At 40.2% G+C, this 21,047-nt stretch overlaps 1 protein-coding gene across 14 annotated transcripts in view; it reads right to left on the bottom strand.

Moving 5' to 3' along the window:
* The window catches only part of DTNA (dystrobrevin alpha), a 233,861-nt gene that overhangs the window by 122,279 nt on the left and 90,535 nt on the right, over positions 1-21,047 (bottom strand). For 8 of the 14 annotated variants that reach the window (XM_048507255.1, XM_048507237.1, XM_048507240.1 and 5 more), the window contains exon 1: positions 13,934-13,952. The exons of the other annotated variants lie outside the window; for them this stretch is intronic. The gene's annotated coding sequence lies outside the window, so the exon portion shown is untranslated. Of the gene's footprint in view, positions 1-13,933; positions 13,953-21,047 lie in introns of those variants that run through there. 14 annotated transcript variants of the gene reach the window in all.

Here is a 21,047-nt window from a genome sequence, read left to right as displayed (position 1 = left end):
GAAAATGTGCTTGAGGGGCTTTGTACACTGTCAGGCACTCAGGCTGTGATGTGCTGGGTGACCTGCACAGAATGGCAGGCTGGTGAGTGGATTATTCCTGACAGGGGGGCGGTGAGTGAAGCAACTTCTGAAGCAATGTGGGGCTGTGCCACTGGATTAGCACTAACCCCCAGGGGAGGGGCAAATCTGCCAGTGGACTGCCATGGCTGCCCTCTTGAGATGCCTGGATGCAGCGCACAGCACTGCATCAAGGTTCCCATGCTGCTGGAGGCAATATAGCAAGGTTGTTCCAGAGCCATGGTGGGTGTGAAGCTGACATTAGTCGGCTTCCACTCTGTCTTCCCTTGCAAATATACCACAGCCTGGCCTATGACTTGCACCACCTTTTTGGCACAAGACATAAGTCCACTGACTCCAATAGAGGGTTTCCAGTGGTGGGGAGGAGTTTTTTTGTCTCCCTGTGCTGCCAAAAAGTCCTCTGGAGGTGGCAGGGTGGCGCCACTGCTGCCTCAGAACTCTGGATTGGACTGTAAGGTTCATAGGGCTCATTAAGTACTTTGAATAACTGGGGGACACTTTTCAGCTTTTCAATGGTCTGCTTCTGTTTTATGGATAGTTTTTAAGTTGCTAGTGTTTTAATGGCTTGTATTGTTATGCTACGTTTTTAAATTGTAAACCACCCTGAGCACAATTTTAAAATGATGACATAAAAATATTTTAAATTAATGAATCTATATATATATAAAAATGGAACCATGTGTTTGTTGCTTCGAGAATAACCTCCAAGACCTCTGCTCGGCCCAAATGCTCTGAAAATTTCACAGACACTTACTCATTCCCCCGACTTTGTTCTTACGTACCTCCCGCTGTCAGACAACACACCTGAGCCAGGTAAAACATATTTTCCCTGGCGCACCAGGCCATGAAGCTGCCTGTGTGCAACTGTCACCCTTAGAATGTTTGTGCCCTTAGAATGTTCGCTCAGATGGCCAGATATGAGCAGTGAAAACAGTACATAGGCAATAACTCGAGTGGACGTGAAACACATACACACGTTGCCGTGTCGCAGGAGACGTCAGGTGGGGTTCCCCCCTCACAGGTAGATGCCTTTCACTCTCTGTTCCTCACCCACTACTACCACACAACACACCTACTCTCATACACATTCAGCAGAGGGAGAGGGAAGGGACGGAGGGGGAGGAATGCAAGGGAAGAGAAGTGAGAGGACAGAGAGTGAGGGGTGGCATGCAAGGAAGGGAAGGGAGCGGGTCCAGCATCTGGATATGACTCACACACCCTAGCAGAGGGAGACGGAAGGGAGGGAGGGGGAGGGGTGGCATGCAAGGGAAGAGAGGGTGGGAGAGGGAAGAGACGGAGGGGGAGGCATGCAAGGGACCAGAAGTTAGGAAGGGGAGAGAGTGAGGGGTGGCATGCAAAGGAGGGGAGGGAGGGGGCACAGCATCTGGATATGACCCACCCACCCTAGCAGAGAGAGAGGGAAGGGGGGAGGGAGAGGGGTGCCATGCAAGGGAAGAGAAGTGAGGGACATCAATGACATCACACAGTATCAGCCTGCGCGTTTCCATGAACACGTACTGCTGGCCTCTGCAATTGATTTGCTGCTACTGTTCCTTTCCCATTTCACCACAATAAGCCACAGCAACGCGTGGCTGGACCCCGCTAGTAGATAGATAAAAAGTGTTGACCAACACCATCTTTAATAACTTAGATGACCCACATACTCCATTTGAAATGTAGGAATGTGTTTGCTTTGCTAACATTTTTTATTTTTTAATTGTTGCTTGATACATTGTTTTATGCTGATTTAGCAACGTCAGATTAAATATGACACTTCAACACTATTCTATATACTATGTTCTAAAAATAACTGTAAAACATACACCCTCCCCCACCACTTAAATCGGAAAACATCACCTTTTCAACATGGAATATGTAATCTGTTTTATTCACAATTCTTGAGTCAAAACACCATCTTTTTGTAAAACCACTCCATTCCCCCCCCCAAAAAACAACCACTGAATGATACAGAAGGGCATAATAGTTAACGAATAGTTATTTTCTGAAATCTTGTCAGACCTAATATAGATCATGATTTTAGTGCTTTTTACTTTGCACAATGCATTAGTTTTTTAAAAGTGTGAAAACATCAGTGTGTGTGTTTGTGAGAAAGAAAAATATTGGTTTAGTTATATTTGTTGTGGATTCATTAATCCTTCTAACAGTGACATCTAGGGTTCTGGGTGTTTACTGCCTCCATTTACGACTCTCCATAATAATTCCATTTAATGTTTATGTTGCTTGTTAAACATTTTTAAGCTGTATTATTTTTTTAAAATAGGAATTTTACAACTATCAAATATAGCAATTAAAATATGTTGGATTATACTGCTATCAAATCACTTTTGGATGCTGGAACACTTTATGGCAGCCAACAGGGCTAAATAAGATAAACATGAGACCTTGGAAGACACATTTAAAGTTATGCAAGTTTCAATTTATAGCATTGAAAAATAAAGCTCAATGGAGGATCAAGATCTTAATAAGCTTAAAGATGTCTAAAGTCTTTTTTATTTGCACCTTGAGATTTTCTGCAGAAATATTTTACAAAATAACAGACCTTTGTTCCGTCTCCTACAACAGCTGTGACACTGTCACTTCAGGGAAACTTCATGCATCATTAGGTCAGCTCATTTTTCTGTATCTTTAGTTACGTCTGACAGCTCTGGATTGGGAACTGTAGGCTGTTTTACAAAGGGGCAAAATTAACTGAACAGCTTTGATATATCCATTTGATTTACTCATTCCAGTCAAAGCTATTTGTCTTTTAAGTGTACTGAATTTGCAAGAGTATTATTAACATCTAACATAGCGTTCCGAGTACACAAAATGAAAAAAAACACCCGAATAACGCTGAATATCATAGAGTCTGGGAATGACGCAACAACAGATTCAACAAACAAATCCCTGGATGGGCAAATATGAAACTGGGAGAAATCCGCTATCGCAATCAATTGCTTTCTCATGTTTTACCAAACGTTTTAAACATTCAGTACCATCCCCCATCCCGTTACTAAGAAGCTTTGCTGTAGTTATGGCTGCCAAAGTCCAGGTGAGAGTTGGAGTTTCCCTGGAATTAGAAGTGATCTCCAGATTACAGAGATTATTTCCTCTGGAGAAATTGCAATTTTGGAGGGCAGCTCTATGGCATCACATCCCTGTTGAGCTCCACCCTCTCTGGGCACTGCCCCCAAATCTCCAAGCATTTCCAAACTTGGGGCTGGCAACCTTACCTGTAGAAGGAGAATTTACTTATGTTACATATTAAGCATCCATCTCTACCATCTTTAGGGTTATAGACAGTGGTGGGATTCAGCAGGTTCACACCACTTGGGCAGAGCCAATTGTTAAAATGGTGCTTGTAAACAACCAGTTGTAAAATTATTTGAATCCCACCACCAGAACTGGTTGTTAAATCATTTGAATCCCACCACTGGTTATAGACCTGGTAGGAAGTATATTTATGTTACAATATAATAATTTGCCTGGAAGGAAAACTCAAAAACAAAAAGCACTGTGGAATAATGGGAGGCATAGCCAATAAACAACAAACCAACTCTATCTTCTTGTGGGTACCAACCACTGGCATAAAGTTGTCAAAAATGTCCTATCACATTGCAATGTCACAATGAAGTCCTAGCAAAAGACCCATGAATGTATTTTAGTATAACTGAGTGTAATTTTAGTATAACTGAATATAATTTAGTATAACTACTCTCTCCCCTTGTGCCCCACAAGCAAACCTCTCTCACCTCCCCATATAACAAGAACATCCTGCACTTCAGAACCTAGCAGCAAGGTTATATGTACTTTTTTCTCTCCCTTTCAACTACTGATAGTGCAGCCACTAAAAAAGGAGACAGTTCCTGAACATCACAGTACAAAATCTAATTATGTCACAGATTCAGAGAAAGTCAGACATTAGGCCGGTGCAAAGGAGTACCTTTCTTGTCACACAGCTTTTTATGCTGGAGGAAAATATTTCAAACCAAATCCTCCCTTTAGCAAGTTTGCAGTTTCCCTGGGAAACATCTAGGATTAGCTTTCATTTGTGAACCCCTGTCAGATCAGTGACTTGACTTAAAATTAACCACATATAATTGAAATTGTTCTTATGTAATATTTGTCTTGATTATATTTTAAAGCTCGATGGTCATTTGTTCCTTCAGTAAAATTCAAGAACTATTCAATTGCTATGGGAAGGTCAGCTAAAAATTATGTGACACACCGACTCATTATACAGACCGGTAAAAAACAGAAGCTTTCAAGAAAATAAACACACAGAAAATTAATTTTAACAGCTGTTTTTTATTTGCTTTATAATGCAATCCAAAACAGGGCTGCTGAGAATGACCATATAAGCTTTGAATGGCATGCAAAGGAGGGGGAGGGGCCCGGCATTTGGACATGGCCTACCCACCCTAGCAGGAGGGAGGGTGCCATGCAAGGGAAGAGGAGTGAGTGAGGGGAGTTAGGGAGGGGTGGCATGCAAGGGAGGGGAGGGAGGGGGAGGGGCCCCAACATCTTGACATAACCCACCCACCCTAGCGGAGGGAGGGGAAGGTGTGCCATGCAAGGGAAGGGGAGGGAGGGGAGGGAGGGATGGCATGCAAGGGAGGGGAGGGAATAACATCTCATCTTCCTCTGTTAAAAGAACAAGACATTTCCCCTCCAGTTGGCTGGCAACCCTATCAGTTTTAATGCTGAACTCCAATCATGTGCAAAAATATTTGACTGAAGTTTAATAAGTTTACAGATTTTACCTAATGTATCAGATAGAAAGCCAGAACCATTATTCCTCATGACAATTATAGGATGGAGTCTGTCTGCTAATGTACCAGGCTTCACTTTTTTGAATAGTCTTCAAAATAATCAAAAGCTTATACAAGCTGATCTTATAATTGAATTGACCATCTGAATCCACTGTAGAGATAATTTCATAATCTCATAAAATAAACACATTTAGCAATCAGTACACTAAACAAAGAAAAACTAGATTTTTAAATTCTTTCTTCCAAAGTGGATTGTCACTTTAGTCTCTCTGCTTATTCTACTTCCCAGTATGCTTGTGTAAACTGTTGCCCAATACAGGACAGCACACTAATCAACAGAACACACTTCTATGTGGATTCATATGAACTGCCACTCATGCTGTAAAAAAAATTATCACAGACTCATCCATGAATGGGGCTGCTGAGAGCTACTTTTTTGGGCCCTGGACAAAGATTCCACCTGGGAATCCCTCTCATGTGACCCTGATCAAAACCAGATATTATTGGCTTGCTGTTACCATCCATGAATAAAATAACAAGTGTTCATTACAAAAGAAATGTTAACAGAAAAGGGACAGAAAACGCAGCTCCGAACTTACCCGGGGCTGCCGTTATGGCAGGAGATGGGGATTAAAAAGCCCCATCTCCTCAGTAGTGTGCATGCACGCACACAGGGAAGGATCACTTGACAGGGTCCTGCAGGCATGAGTCACATGACAGGGGCCCTTGTCACATGTGCTGAGGGGGCGTGCGCACCTATAAAATGTGGCACGCAGTGTGCTCCGGCCTCTTTTGAGGCAACAGAGCAGTGGTGGCGAACCTATGGCACAGGTGCCAGAGGTGGCACTCAGAGCCCTCTCTGTGGGCACTCGCGCACAGAGTTCATCATGTGGGAGGGGGTTGGAAAATCACCCCCCCCACACACACACACATCTAGGCTGGCCTGGGCATGATCCTTTACCTGGGAGTAAGCTCAGTTGCTGACAATGGGGCTTGCTTCTGAGTAAACCCTCCTAGGATCGTGATTCACCCATTTGAAGCGTTGCACGGTTGCTTCACTGAGCTTACTCCTGAGTCACGCGTGCCTCGGAGCCAACCGTTTTTTTTCAACTAAAACCTCAGTATTCAGGTTAAGTTGCCGTGTTGGCACTTTGCGATAAATAAGTGGGTTTTGAGTGGCAATTTGGGCACGCGGTCTCGAAAAGGTTCGCCATCACTGCAACAGAGCAATCAGACCCACCCTCCCTCCCCTTTTTGGTTAAATGGTTTACTGGGATTAATAATGTTTGTTAATGTTTTTCATTGCAGCCTTGGCAGGTATGGGCAAAGGAGCACATCCTTTCTGGGGAGGCCGAGCTTGCGTGTTGGACCTCCCCATGGTTGGGGGCCTCAATAAGAGGTCTGGGGGTGGGCAGGCTCAGGAACACAAGCCGTGGAGGCTTTGCTAGGGAGCCCGCTACCCCTGGCAGGAAGGGGTGTCACATAATGGGCATGCACTCAAGTGGCACCTAGTAACTTTCTGTTCCAATTCTCCAATACGGATTGGGGGTGGTGCTGGGTTCAGCAAGGGTGCTGCCTGTCTGCTAAAATGTGCCCCTCATGCTTGCCCAGCTTCCTATGTTGTGTTAATAAACAGGGCTGCAGCCCAATTTTATTCCAAAGAGAATGGTTTTCTGGTTATTGGGGCAAACGACACTCCACATATTAACACGCAACATATTTTACTCAACTCATTTACACTGTGAACATTGCAATAAGGTGCAAACACACAAACACACTTTATTTATTTATTTCGTAGATTTCTACCCCTCCCTTCAAATACATCTCAGGGAGGGTTGACAATAAAAATGCATTCAACGTTACAATAGAAACACCATCCTAACATTTAAAATCTCCTAAATCATAACTAAAAGCAATTAATTAATACCCCCTCTCCCTAATGACTTTCAAATAGTAACCACCTAGCCCAGGTTAACGTTAAAGGAGAAGAGACAGATTGGACAAGTATCTCTTCTCGGGAACAAAGAATGAGTCTAGGCTCCCCCCACCCCCGCCTCCTAGAGCAGGTGTTTTAAAACAGCCCAGGAGGTGTTTCCTCTGTGCCTGCAGGGAGTGCTGATTTGGAGCACCCATACTGACATGTAAACAATACAAAAGTATTATCTGCTTCCTATGGGTTCCTAACACCATTGGGACCCATTATTCTTTCTTGGGAGGGTTATGTAAGGGTTTCGTGGGATGCTGTTTTAGGATATAACTGTTGTTTAAACTATATTTATGTTTTTATATATGATGTTTTATATTGTACACCGCCCTGAGCCCTTCGGAGATAGGGTGGTATATTAAATCAAATAAATAATAATAATAATAATAATAGTGCATATTCTCATGTAAAAAAATATAACGATCAGAATCAGTATGACTCCCTCAGTCAAGGGACCTAGTCATAACACTGCCATGGTCTATAAATTAAATATTGGTGAGATCTTAATTACCACTGGGAATAAGCCCCATTGAATAGACACCCACCAACAAAAAGATACTCAGTGGAGAAGGAAAATAGGGGACATATAAAATTGTATTTTATCCTCCATGGAGAGGTAATAGGCAATCCAAATCCTGCAGTTAACACCAATTTTAGAAAGCAAAATTAGGCCTTGCTCTGGTTACTCAGATCCTATTCTTGTTTACTCAAAGCAAAACTATGGAGAGTTTTGTTTGCATGTAAGCATGCACAGAAATGATGAATCCTTAAATTCCCTCCCTGACTTATTCCCATTCAGCACCCCCCCAATCTATCTTGCTTCCACCTCTTTCCATTCATCAGCATCAAATTCCCCCCAAGCAGTGCAATCATCTTGACTTAGATCTAGGGGTGCCAAGTTTTTTCTTACAATCTCCTACTTTCACAGTAGTTTGAACTGCAGGACTGAGCCAGTAAGAAGTATTGGGTCTGTTTTGTCAAAAGTGATTTCTATAGATTATGGACTGAAGAAAATCATTTTGTAAAGAGATAATAATGTTTTTGGAGAATGGAGATTGAATGATTGCAGAAAAAACCCCACAGGATAATCCATCTCAAGCGCTTTTTTATATTGCATACACATTGGAAAACAATGGCTGTTTCTTCTGTTTCTTCTGCAATAGAACTTTTCAATAGAACTTCTGCAATAGAACTTTTCAAAACCTACAAAGTCAAGGTTACATTTGCACTTTAAGAGTACACAAAATATGGTTTTATAGACAGCTCCTCAAGCTTATCTGTTAAGGTTTCTTTGGCTTGAATACTGACTGCTGCAAACAAAGTTATATTCAAGGAAGGTTTACTCACCTCTCTTTTGCACAAAAAAATAGCTCTAAACAGATTGTGGGATTCACCAACAGGATATGATGTAGGGCTGATAGCTATCATAGGAAAGGGAGTTCCTTTGGACAACTGGAAGTCCATTTCACTGAGATCTAGACCCTTATGCCAAATAGCTTGGTGTCTAATGCAGGGACTAATTCATACTGATCCTTGCTTTTAATTCCAAATGCAGCACACTTTTGTTGATTCTACTTTCACTTTCTCCCTGGAAATATTCAGTGTTGTCATGCTTGCTTGCATAATAGTCATAATTTGCATAAATATACTGCTACTGCATTCTATAAGTAAAAAGATGAGTATTTAAGTTTAAATGATTTAACATTTATTTAAAACATTTTTATCCCATCTTTCCCATTATTTGATCATTTAATTAGTTAAACATTCTGCCTTTGAAATTTTTGGTTAATTATTTAAGTTAATTATTTAGCTGGTCTTGTCACACATGTAGAATGAACTAAATTATATCACAGAACTAAATGTGTCCCCGCATACCATGAATCAAAAAGTTAATGTCCTCTTTAGAACCATGATTTTTTTCTTTGAGATAAAAAATGGTCTCTCTCCACTAGAACTGACACTTGCTATTTGGAGTTTTGCAGATGATGATGATGATGATGATGATGATGATGATGATGATGATGATAATTAATTAAGTTTGTATACCGCCCTACCCCTGAAAGGCATTGAAAAAAGCTGCAGCCTCTTGACACAAGGTGAGAATCTGTGTGAATGAAAATGTTCATCTTTGTTGACAGTGAAAGCTAGTGATTTAAGTACAGAGTTGTTCTAAATATTTCCATAGAATACTGTCCATAGAATTACTCCCCAAAAAGAAATGCTATGCTTGTTCATGTACCTGTACATTTTGTTTCTGTGTAATCTTTTGTTAAGAACCTGATTTTTTACTTCTCTATTTGAATTTATTTTCTTATTTTTCTTGTCAAATTTGCCTTTAATTGTCATAATTGCCCTTCTGAAAACCCACATTTCAAAATCATGGCCTGGAAACCAGGAATGTGTTGTAGATTTGTTCGCTTCCTGAAAAAAAGCACACTGGTGTGGGAATTCAGAGATTTTCAGGAATCCTGAAAAAATTGGCTTCAGTATAGCTGAATACAAAATTTTCCAATTTATTTTGCACAAGCCTAATGACAATATTTGGTGGATGGCAATGTCCATGCTCCAACAGAGGTGCAGCTCCAAAGGGGTGGGTGTGCGACGCACCAGGCATGGCCCCCTGTGGGGGTATGGGCGTGGCATGGCAAGACAGGAGCATTCCAGGGGGGGACCAGAGGATGCACCAGTGCACCAGATACTTCCCCCCCTTGCTACACCTCTGTGCTCCAATGCAACAGTAAGATCATGCTCATTTCACCATTCATTTTTGCCAGTGATAAGCCCTGTATTATGCTGTGACATCATAGTGTCATATAATGGCCTAAGTAAGACTAGCACTAGATCACATACACATCAAGCTTTTGTAACATACCTGTATAGATTCATTTGTCCCTCATTTCTTTCCAGTTGTACATGTTACTTTCTAAGGGATAAAGCACCAGATTTTCTGAACAATAACTTCAGTATCACATTCGAACTCAGGCTTGCCTTTGTGTATTGATCAGATTATCAAGACTTTATTTCCCAGTGCTTATGGATGTGGAAGAATCAGAACCCTGATAATGACTTTTTCATTTGAATTGACTGCTGTCTTTGTTTTTCCTCACTAATGATTCATTGACTTCTCCTTCTCATTGTATCTGCTAGATTTACTTTATCTCAGTGCACCTCCATCAGAACATCTAATGTATGCATTTTCTGATCTCGCTATTACTTTTTTTGGCTCATGAAAAGCACTGCTTTTTGAAGCTCTTCCAAATTCACCCAAACGATGGCATACAGGATTGATATCCATCCTATATTCTAGGAATAGGTGTCAGCATCCTTTATATGCTAAATTCTATGCTCACTGAAAACCAATTCAGATCCACATGAAAAACTGTTCATGAAGTAACTATGTTTATTAACAAGATGATCACAGTTATTTCATGCAAACCTGTTTATCTGAAGTTATCTCATCCTTCCATTATGTTGGAAAGTGAAAGTGGGGCTTGAGGAAATAGGTCCGTACAAGAAATCTTGCTGCGAAGGGCATTTGCCCCCATCATGCAGCAAGCACATTGTGTGTAATCAGCCTATAAGTAGCATGAGCAAAAGATCTTCACTTGTGGTTAGTTTTGATTTCTCTGGGAATAGATTTCCAGGAGAACAATGAAGTGCCTTTTTGTGAAAAGTAAGCAGAACTACATGTTATCTCTAGAAATGCTTTTCTGTGAAAATGTAAACGCAGGGGTTTCTCTGTGACTTTGTGACACAGAGAAGTTATATTTTCCTGTGAATGTAAATGTAGGGGTGGGAGGAAGGCATCTGCAGGAGAGAACTGGTAGGATAAAAGATGAAGCAACATTTCTAGTCAGTTATTCCCCACAAATTAAGTATTAAGAAAACATGGGATTAGGAACCTCTTAGTTCCTTCATAACACTTAGTACTGTCCTCAACCTGACAATCCTAATCACAGTCATAACTTTTTATGATTATAATGGCAACTATGTAAGAAATATATAGTGGGAATATTAAGTATTACTTAAGAATACTATACATTCATAGACCAATTAAGCCACTGATAAATAATTTCATGGTTGCTTTGAAAGTGTGTTTGTGTGTGTTGATTTTACACATACTGTCTCATTCAAGCACTATAAGGATGATACAGGCATAGAAAACTGCATTTGAATAATAAGTCTCATTAAACTGGTTAACCCAATGCAACTAGCTTTTTATACTTGGACTCAAATAAATAATAGTGTAAGCATTTTGTATGAAAATCAATTATTATTTTCTTTAAACTTGCATATCAAACTGAAGCATTAAGACTGAAGTTACAATGTATGCTCAGTTCAGTTCAGATGTACTTGTTTTAGCTGTAGGACATAACAAAAATATATCACAAAATAATACAATTTACAGAGTTGGCCTCTATTGCTATAGAACCTGTTGAATATACATTAATTTTAATAAAGTTCTGACAATTCTAAACAGGCTCAAGGCAAAAGAGGCCATTCACTGTATGACATGCTGATTATTAGCACATGAATAATCTGTCTTTCAAAATATAAACCCATAATTAGATTCTTTCAGAACAAGGGATAAACTTTCCAATATCCATAGCAGGTGGACAAGACTTCAAATAACAGCTATTTCAGAGGAAAAAATACATTTTCTTACATCATAAAATATATTTTGATACCTCTGTCAAGGGGGGCATCATTAAAGAAAGCTAAGTATACAATTTTATGCACCTTTAACTGAGAGGATATGTATAAGATTGCACTGTAAGAGTGGTACATGATACATAGCTAGCAAAACCACAGAGAAACACATGGAGTTAAATCCCATATATAGGGTGATTTCTTTCACTATAAGTAGCCTTCTGTTGATACAAGAGACTATTCTGCTGGTGGAAGAATATTCTGCATTGGGGGAATACTTGCATTGGGGGAAAGGGTTGCTTTAAGTGGAATAAATCAATAAAGTGTTGCCAGCCAATGGCTGGCACCCAGCAGAAGATGGGGGTGGTGTCATGGGGTTCCATTGTTATGTGCAAATAGATATTACTGTTGGGAAAAACTGGAAGTGACATTATGCTAAACTAAGAACCACCAGAAACTTTATGTTAAACCTCAGAGTTTCTGGAGATTGCTAGAGTGGTGTGATGTTATTTGTGAATTTTTGCTGTAAGAGATAGTGTATCACATGCAATAACAGCATTTTTTACATTTTTCTTCTGCTATCCTGCTACAGAAAGGAAGAAAAAGTAACTTGTCTGGAACCAATCAGCATCCGAAAGGGAGGACTGGGTTCCTTTTGACCACCAAAAAGGTTATGCTGTGAATCACAGGACATGCATGGACAGAAGGCATAGGGAATGGTGACAGTAAAATGGAGGGGAATTAGATGAAATTGATTATAAAAATAGCTGACTGGATCGAACTTATCAACCCTATGCTAAAAAAATCAAGTATGGAAATTCAAATAACGTTGATTTTATACCACGTTTAACAGAAATTGTATAGTTCAGGGAACCAGAGGGGGAAGATCTTCCTTTAAAAGTGTAGAAATAACTATTGGAACAGGAAGTTTTGATTCACAAAATTGAGTAATAGTCCATAATGACAGAGATAGAATATTTTTACCAAAGTTTCTCACAATCAAATGTGGCTTTAGGATTTACACAGCCCACGTAAACCATTGTTTCTGTTCTGTGACAGAAATAAGATAGGTTGACAAAAGTACGTAGACATTGTAAAATAAATAAATAAAGCCTGACTTGTTATTCAGCAGGAAACTCCGTTTTACCTATCCAATTTTCTAGACTATTACAATAATTTGGTACTGGACCCTCTCGGGCTGCTTCTGCACATGCAGAATAATGCACTTTCAATGCACTTTGCAGCTGGGTTTTACTGTACAAAATAGCAAAATCCACTTGCAAACAATTGTGAAAGTGGATTGAAAGTGCATTATTCTGCATGTGCGAAAGCAGCCTCCATGATAAATACAGTTAGTCTGTGTAAGGGATTGTTGCTCCTCTCAGCTGCACCTGCTTGTACCTCTGAAGATCTGGGGGCCACTGTAGGCAGCATAGAATACACAGTAAGTATGCAGGTTGAATGGTATGTAAATATGTGGATATTTGTGGAGATATAATATGAAGTAATTAATTAATTAACTTTGTTCTACATGACTTATGGGTGGTAATAAAGATGGATGAATGGATATGGCACAGTAAGACTGCAGTAAGGGGAACTGGCAGGAACTCCCAGCCCCAACTCCTGCTTGAGTTATAGAATTCAAACAAGACCAAGAAGGGTATATTTCTGGCAGTTTCACCTTATTTTGCAACTTCTCACGTTACATCATATTCTATTCCTAAGGGCTGCCAAACCCTTAGCAGAGCTTCTGAAGGAGGACTCAGTGGGATTGTACTAAGCAGTGAAACAAAAAAATCCCTTCTATAAATCTGCTTCCTTCCCAGTTCAACCAAGCCCCAAGTCAATGAGACACTTGTTAATATTGAATAGAACCTTTTCCCCTCTCCTGTGAATAGGAATAACAATTACTCAGTTCCAACCGTTCATATGCTGCCAGTAAAAAAGGATAAAGCTGAAGGTTTACAAATGGTTGGCATCCACTAATAAAGATTATGTGTTTTAAAGGGTCTATCATTCTCTAGGGATCTGTTTAAGAACAGGAATATCTGTTTTTCCATCACTGCATCTATAAAGGGCGATCACAGATCAGCCTGAAGGAGGTTAACTACAGGGTATGCAGAAAGCACAATACCATTACAAAGATTCTTTTGTGCAAAGTCAAGGAGAAATTCTGAGGCAATGACTAATCCTGAAAGCAATGCATTCTTTGGGACCAGAAATATGACTGATGTGACAGAAGAATTGCAATTTCAGAGCATGAACTCCTTGGAAAACATAGCAGAAGTAAAAACAACAGGAAATGTTGTTTGCTACTTTGTGACAGATGTCAAAAGATCAATCAATAACTATATAAATGTGCAGAAACGAAGAGAAAACATAAAGGAAGCCCTGCTTTTTTACTTAGAATACTAAAAATTTGAGTTAAAAGATGCTGTTGTTAACTTACCTGAGTCTGTTGTTTAACATAAATGTGTTGTTTAATATAGCAAACCAGCACTAATTGTCCTGTATGAGTACAACATAGGTAGGACCTAGACCATTTGACCATAATCGTTTCTTCTCCACAAGGAACTCCAAAGTAACCTTTAACTTCAGTACTCATTCTTCCTCTAGTGCTCAGTAGCAAAGCAATCCAATACACCTTATCATGTGGTGTGTTGCTATAGCAACTGTGAATCCAGCTGCTGTAATACAAAAGACTGACAAAAACTTGTTTTTTTCTCCTTCCACCCACCTAGTTAAACTCAGGATGATTTCTTTATGCAGCATATGTCATCCAAATGGCCTTCTACTACCTACAGACCTAGATTAAGCTAGTAGCAGAATGTAAAAATTAAACTAAATTTGTTTAGTTTAATAGCTGAAATATTAATTTTACAAAATGACATAAAATCACTACTTATGCTTAAAGTAACAGAGCTATAAGAGATCGAAAGGTATTCAAGGCAAATAAAATTTGGCCTAACTTAGAATCTTCATATATTAACCCCATAAATTTAACAAAGAGGTATACACAAACTAATGGCAAACACTATCAATATGCAAAGAAGCCACACATATAAATTAGGACTATAGATAGCAAACGGCATATAAAAACAAGCTAAACATTTTATCAATTCACATGAGCAATATTTTTCAGGTACCCAATAGATACGAATTTGAGATTTACTTCCAGAATACGAAATGTAATGAATGAAATAGCTCCTCATCTCCTTGACAAATGAACCTTACCTGTACATAAAAGTGCACAGGAATGAGCTCACATTCCTAAGGCTTTATTTCCATGAACTTGCCCGGAAAATGCTTATTATCATAGCACAAATGGAAAAAACATTTTTGCTTTTCCAGTCTCCTTCAAAAGGAGTATTCAGTCAATTAAATAATTGTATTGCCTGCCCTAGTAACAACTCTATCAAAGTAACTCAAGCAACAACAAAATCTTGTTTCCAGTGCAGTGAGAAAAGGAATGAATTTGAGATATTTTGGCTCAGCATTTTAAGTTCGGTCCAGCTTCACTGAACAATGGTCCCTTCACCACCATGACTCAACAACACTCGTGCTTCAGGATCAGGCAAGGTACAATCCTCTCTCAGAGTCTCCCCACACTCTTGCCTCCAGCCATTCTTACTTTCTGTCTGGTTCCAGAGGACCCCCGCCTCCAATTCTTCCTTTTGCTTCCCTCTAGCTCCAAAACATTGTGCCACTTTTCTCACCCCTTCCTCTTCTGCTAGCCTGGCTTGGTTACACCTCCAAACACCATCCTATTTCTTTCTTTTCTTGCTATAAGCTCAGTCCTTCCCTCCTTGATCTGCAGCACTGCTTCTTGTTTGCCTCTGTTAGTGACACTCCACATTCACAAGTGAATCCTGCTTAGGCTTGCTGTGGGCGAATATATTTATCTGAGAATGACTGCTGCCACTCGGAGTTCTTTAAATGCTTGTTCATTGCATTATCAGAACTGCATTTGATTGTGTTGATTTTTTTGAAATGTGCCCCCCTTTCTTGACTTTCTGTATAACTGTATTGAGTATCCTGGTCGGGAGGTAGATGTGTAAAGACCACACAGGTGTATTCCAGCAGAACACGGAATAACATTTTTAAAGGCATGGCAAATGGCAGAAAGGGAAGTGGAAACCACAGGAATATGAAAATATGCATGCACAATTGGCTTTTTCATACAATCAGATATATGCAAGTCATTAGAAAACAGGTGAACAGTTTATCTAACTCTGAACTATCCTGACCACAAGTTGTGGCCACAGCCAGTATGCCACTGAGTATTCCTTGTTTAAGTACTATGATTTTGACCTTTGTTAAGTAATCAGAAGAACTCTCTCCATCCCAAGGAACTTGTGTGGATAATATAGCAATGAAGCCATGCAGTTGTGAAACACAGACATTTAAATCAGCTTAAACTTAACTAGAATGGAGCACAACTAGAGCTTAGATGCTAAGGGTCTAATGAAGCATTCCTTTGTCAAAAATGACAGAACCCTGACATCCCTGCCCATGTTCTTCTTCTTTCAGCAGTAGTCATTAGCAAATCTGCTCCATTTCTGAAAATATGTAGATCACAAAGCATCACAGTGCCAAACAACCATGACTAACAGGAGTATGACAGATCATTCAACTGTGGTGAAAAGATGCTTAATGAAACAGATCAAGAGGCTTGTCTTTAAAGATGAAGGTTTTACAGGAAGGTAGTAATGCCCTAAATATGCAATAAAGAAATATTTTTACATAAGGGTTAGTGGTAAAGAGGCATTACTTCTAAAGGCACTTAACTCTACAGAAATGCCCGGAATAAGGCATTAAGATTTCTTATAAATCTGATTATATATCTCCACTAATGGTATTTTTATACAATAGCTATTTTTGGTCCATAATAATTGGTCTAAAATATTTTTACATTTTACAAATCTATACTTTTTCAGACACAATCAAGGTTCTGGTTTAGTGTAAGCAGTTAGGACAATTTAGCTTCTTCCTTGTGCATTGGATATGCGTTCTTCACTTCATCATATCTATATGAAGTTAGAATAACACAATAAGAAGGCACATTTAGTGGGAAAGCAACTCTGATGCTGCAGAACAGAGAGGGCTACTGCTCTAAATTAATTAGACTTACAGTTAACCAATGACCTAAAAAGAGAGGCAATTCCTTCCTGAATGTAATTTGCCAACACCACCATTTCAGAGTCCTATAACATGCCAGATACACATGGATGTGGTAGGTGCAGAAAGTCCAGTGTTCAAAATTACACATCAGTTTTATTCTAATCCTGTTCCACAACTGTACATGTGTGACACCTGATTTTCACTGTGAACATGTTAATGAAGACAAATGATGAAACAACGGTTATGCCAATCACACAGACACATGAATACAGATTTAAAACTGAATAGGCAGAAGTAAGGATGTGCATTCAGATATGCTGAACCAAAAAAATCTATCCAAATAAAGAAAAAAGGCAAAAGCTGAAAATTAAAAAAATAATAACCAGCTTTTAAAAAGTTTTTCAGCTTTCCTGTAGTCCATGCAAGGGTATAGGGGATTTTTAAAAAATCTTTTAAAAAATTAAAACTGGTGATTTAAATTTTTGAAAAAGATGCAAATTTTTAGCAAACATGCACAAACACAACCCTTTGCTAGATTGCTCTGGAAGAAGCAATCTTCTGTTGCCCTTATCACGTCATGTGGCTGTTTGCCAGGGCAACAGGAGGGAGGGGGAGGGGAGAGGCATCTTGAAAGAATAAATAGGAAACTTCGTTGGAGCTTTCCTACTTGGCCAATGAATACAATACATTTTGTATTGAATTTTGCTAGCAGTGACATAGGTATAGATTTTTTATGGGGGGTTCGGGGGTGAGGCCACACCCCCACCTGCCTCTGGGGGTGTGGCCATGCCTCCCCAAGCCCCACCCCCAGCCTAAGTGCTTATAAAAGGGATGGCAGACTCCCGTGACCCGCCCGCCCCGCCTCCCCCACTGGCTGGGTTCCCAGCTGGCAGCCCACAGTCCCTTTTGCCCTCCCCTCCAGGCAGAGGGGTAGCTAGGGAAAATGGAGCTCAGTGCAAAATGTGAGGTTTGCGCACCCCCCATGGGCGACTGCTGTGATGCTGGAATCCACCCCCAAACAGCATCACTTTCAATGGTGTTTAAATTAGGGAGCCCAGATTCTCCTTTTAAATCCACCTTAAAGGGAGAATCTGAGGTCCCCAGATAAAACAATATTGAAAGTGATGCTGTTTTGGGGTGGATTATCCCCCAGCCTGAAACAACATCACTTTCAATGTTTAAACTGGGTACCTCAGATTCTCCCTTTAAATCCATGCCGAAGGGAGTAGATTTAAAAAGAGAATCTGGGAAAATTTGGGGGGTGCCTGGTATCAGGGGTACAATTGTTAAGCTAGCAGCACCAAACTTTCAGGGTATCTTTGGAAGACTCTCCTGATGATACCACCTAGGTTTGGTGAAGTTTGGTTTAGGGGGTCTAAAATTATGGACTCTCAAAGGTGTAGCCTCCATCTCCTATTAGCTTCTATGGAAACAATGGGGGATGGAGGCACCCCCTTTGGGAGTCCATAACTTTGTACCCCCTGGACCAACCTTCACCAAACTGGGATGGTATCAGCTGCAGACTATCCTGATGATACCACTTAGGTTTAATGGAGTTTGATTCACGGGGTCCAAAGATATGGACCTTCAAATGGGTAGACCCATCTACTATTAGCTTCCATTGGAAACAATGGGGGATGGAGGCAACCTTTTTGGGAGTCCATAACTTTGTACCCCCTGGACCAACCTTCACCAAACTGGGGTAGTATCAGGAGCAGACTATCCTGATGATACCACCTACGTTTAGTGAAGTTTGATTCAGGGGGTCCAAAGATATGGACCCTCAAATGGGTAGACCCATCTACTATTAGCTCCCATTGGAAACAATGAACCAAACTTCACCAAACTTGGCTGGTATCATCAGTGTCCTTGTTTGCTAGACTGCTTCAGTCCTAATCTGAATTGCAACAATCTATAGAGAGGGGAGGTTGGGAGTGGAGGAAGAATTTTAGAGTGGCCAATATGATTTCCACTTAGGTACAACACTGCTCTTTGGCCAGTCACAGAACGGGGGAGGGGAGGGTCGCCTGGATTTCCTTCACATTTCTCTGAGCATGGGAAAAGAGTATAAAAAGGAGGTCTGGTTCCAGGATAGAGGTTTGAGAGATTATTCAAAGAGATCACTACACCCTTCTCCTTAAGGTTAATCCTTTTGATAAATCTTATTTCAACAGTTACAATGCCAAAGCATTTCTAGAAACTGCACTAAAAAGATGTTGATCGTTTCTCAGAATTAGCTGGATTTGGATATTGCAGTGTTTGATCTTGATATGCCCTTGGTTTGGCTACTACAATTTTAAACAGCTTTTATAGTTGCCAATGTGGAAAAAACCACATATTTCTCTCCATTACATAGGGTTGAATTCAAATATGTTCATGAAAGGGAATGCTCATGTCTGTCATCTCCAATTGCTCCCCACTATGCTCAAAACAAAAACCCCTCTCCACTCCCAAGATTGGGGTGTGGTGTGGGGCTGGAATAGCTTTAGGCATGAAGACAATGCAGGAAAGAATTAGAAAAAAATTGCCCCTCCCTCAATTAGCCGAATTGCCTTTCTTCTTCTGGAAAGAAACCACTGGATACAATGAAAATATGAAACTTTCTGATGTTGTATTTGCTTCTTATATAACTGTAAGATACATAGATCAGAACAATATAGCAAGAATGGGTGGGGGTCGTCAAATAACAACATCATTGAAGTAAATAAATCCCAATCTGCCTATCAACACTAAATCTTTTTTGGGGAGGAGTTGACTGAAATTAGCCCCAGAACCACAAGTGCACTTCCTTTTGTGACCGATGCCATCCCTCCTTCCCTGGTTCCTAGTGAACACTAGCTTGCATCCCCCAGTAAACCTTGCTGATGGAAGTGATTTCCATGAGTGCAATGGAAACTTCTAACTTTTCCTTCCGTCACATTTTAAAACAACCCCATTACATGCCTCTTCCAAACAAGGAAAATCACACACACCCTTTTTATAAACTTCCATGGGATCTAAATCTTACTGTCTGCCATAACATCTGACCTAGCAAAATATAGTTTGCAGTTCCCTAACAAACCATAGAAACTAGTGTGTTGAAACAAGGGGGTCAGTGGGAGGGGGAAGTCTGTGAGTCTAAGGCTCATTCCGCACATGCAGAATAATGCATTTTCAAACTGTTTTTAGTGCTCTTTGAAGCGGTGCGGAATAGCAAAATCCACTTGCAAACAGTTGTGAAATTGGTTTGAAAACACATTATTTTGCATGTGCGGAAGGGGCCTAAGACTCACATTCATGTTGTGACAGTCACAGTTCAGAATCACTTCTAAAGGGTCAACATGTGCCCCTGCTACCTTAACAAAATAGTAGGGTGAATGAAGAACTCCTGTAGCACCTTGTATACACAGTATCCATCTATTAAAATTTTAAACAGCTTCTCTCTCTGCCACTATATAAAGTAAATTAGTGAATGGCAGTCATTATTAACAGGTTAGTTTGTTGTCTAAACAAAAAATAAAGTAGAGCATCATCTATCAAGTGTAGGTTTCAGCCCACTTATTCCTCTTCAGCCCACTTATTCCTTTAAAGATCTTTTGAACATCTTGTTCCTAGACACAAAGGGCCAAAGGCAGTTATGAAGATACACTGCTAATAGAAATACAGAAGAAATCTACGGCTTTCACAGATCTTCATGAAGAACTGATAAGGTGCAGTCAAGTAACTGAGCAATAAATCAGATGAGTCACAAGGCATAACTTCATTCCTTATCTTATGCACCTTAAATACAAATGCAAAAAAAAAAAACACAAACTTTTAATAGTGCTTAACCTTCAACCTAAAACACACACACACACCATCCAGTTGCCATAACTTAAGTAAGAAATGCTAGTCTATCTGTAGTGAGATGATGGCTACAAACAGAATGTGAGAGTATGTTTTGCCATCGTCAAAACTGACTTATGGTGACCCCATACATTGTCAAGGCAAGAGATGTTCAGAGGAGGTGTGCCTACCTCCATGTCATGCCCCTGGTACTCCTTGGGGGTATCCCATCCAAACATTTGCCAGGGTTGAGGCTGAGAGTGTGTGACTAGCCCAACGTCACTAGGCAAGTTTCCATGGCAGTGAGGATTCAAACCTAGGTTTCCCAGATCCTACCACTACATCACGCTGGCTCTCTAAACCTCCTCTGTTTTCTTACAACAACAACCATTTGAGAGAGGTCAGGGTCAGAGTTTGTGAGAGGCCCAACCCAGTGAGATTTTATGTCAGAAGTGGGGAGTCAAACCCAGGTCTCCCAGGATCCAGTTCAACACTTTATCTACTATAGTTACCATGCCAGTTTTTATTGGTGGTATACTGTATCTTGAACTGGGTAGATTGATTTAAACAACCGAGGGAGACCAGGTCCTCTGCTTCAGCAGGTCACTGGTTCTTCCTACCATTGCTCAACTGGGTGG

The sequence above is a fragment of the Sphaerodactylus townsendi genome, linkage group LG09 (genome assembly GCF_021028975.2).
Source record: "Sphaerodactylus townsendi isolate TG3544 linkage group LG09, MPM_Stown_v2.3, whole genome shotgun sequence".
In the NCBI taxonomy this organism is placed as follows: Eukaryota; Metazoa; Chordata; class Lepidosauria; order Squamata; family Sphaerodactylidae; genus Sphaerodactylus; species Sphaerodactylus townsendi.
Note: the sequence above shows the minus strand (reverse complement) of the source record. Positions and strands in the feature narration are given on the sequence as shown.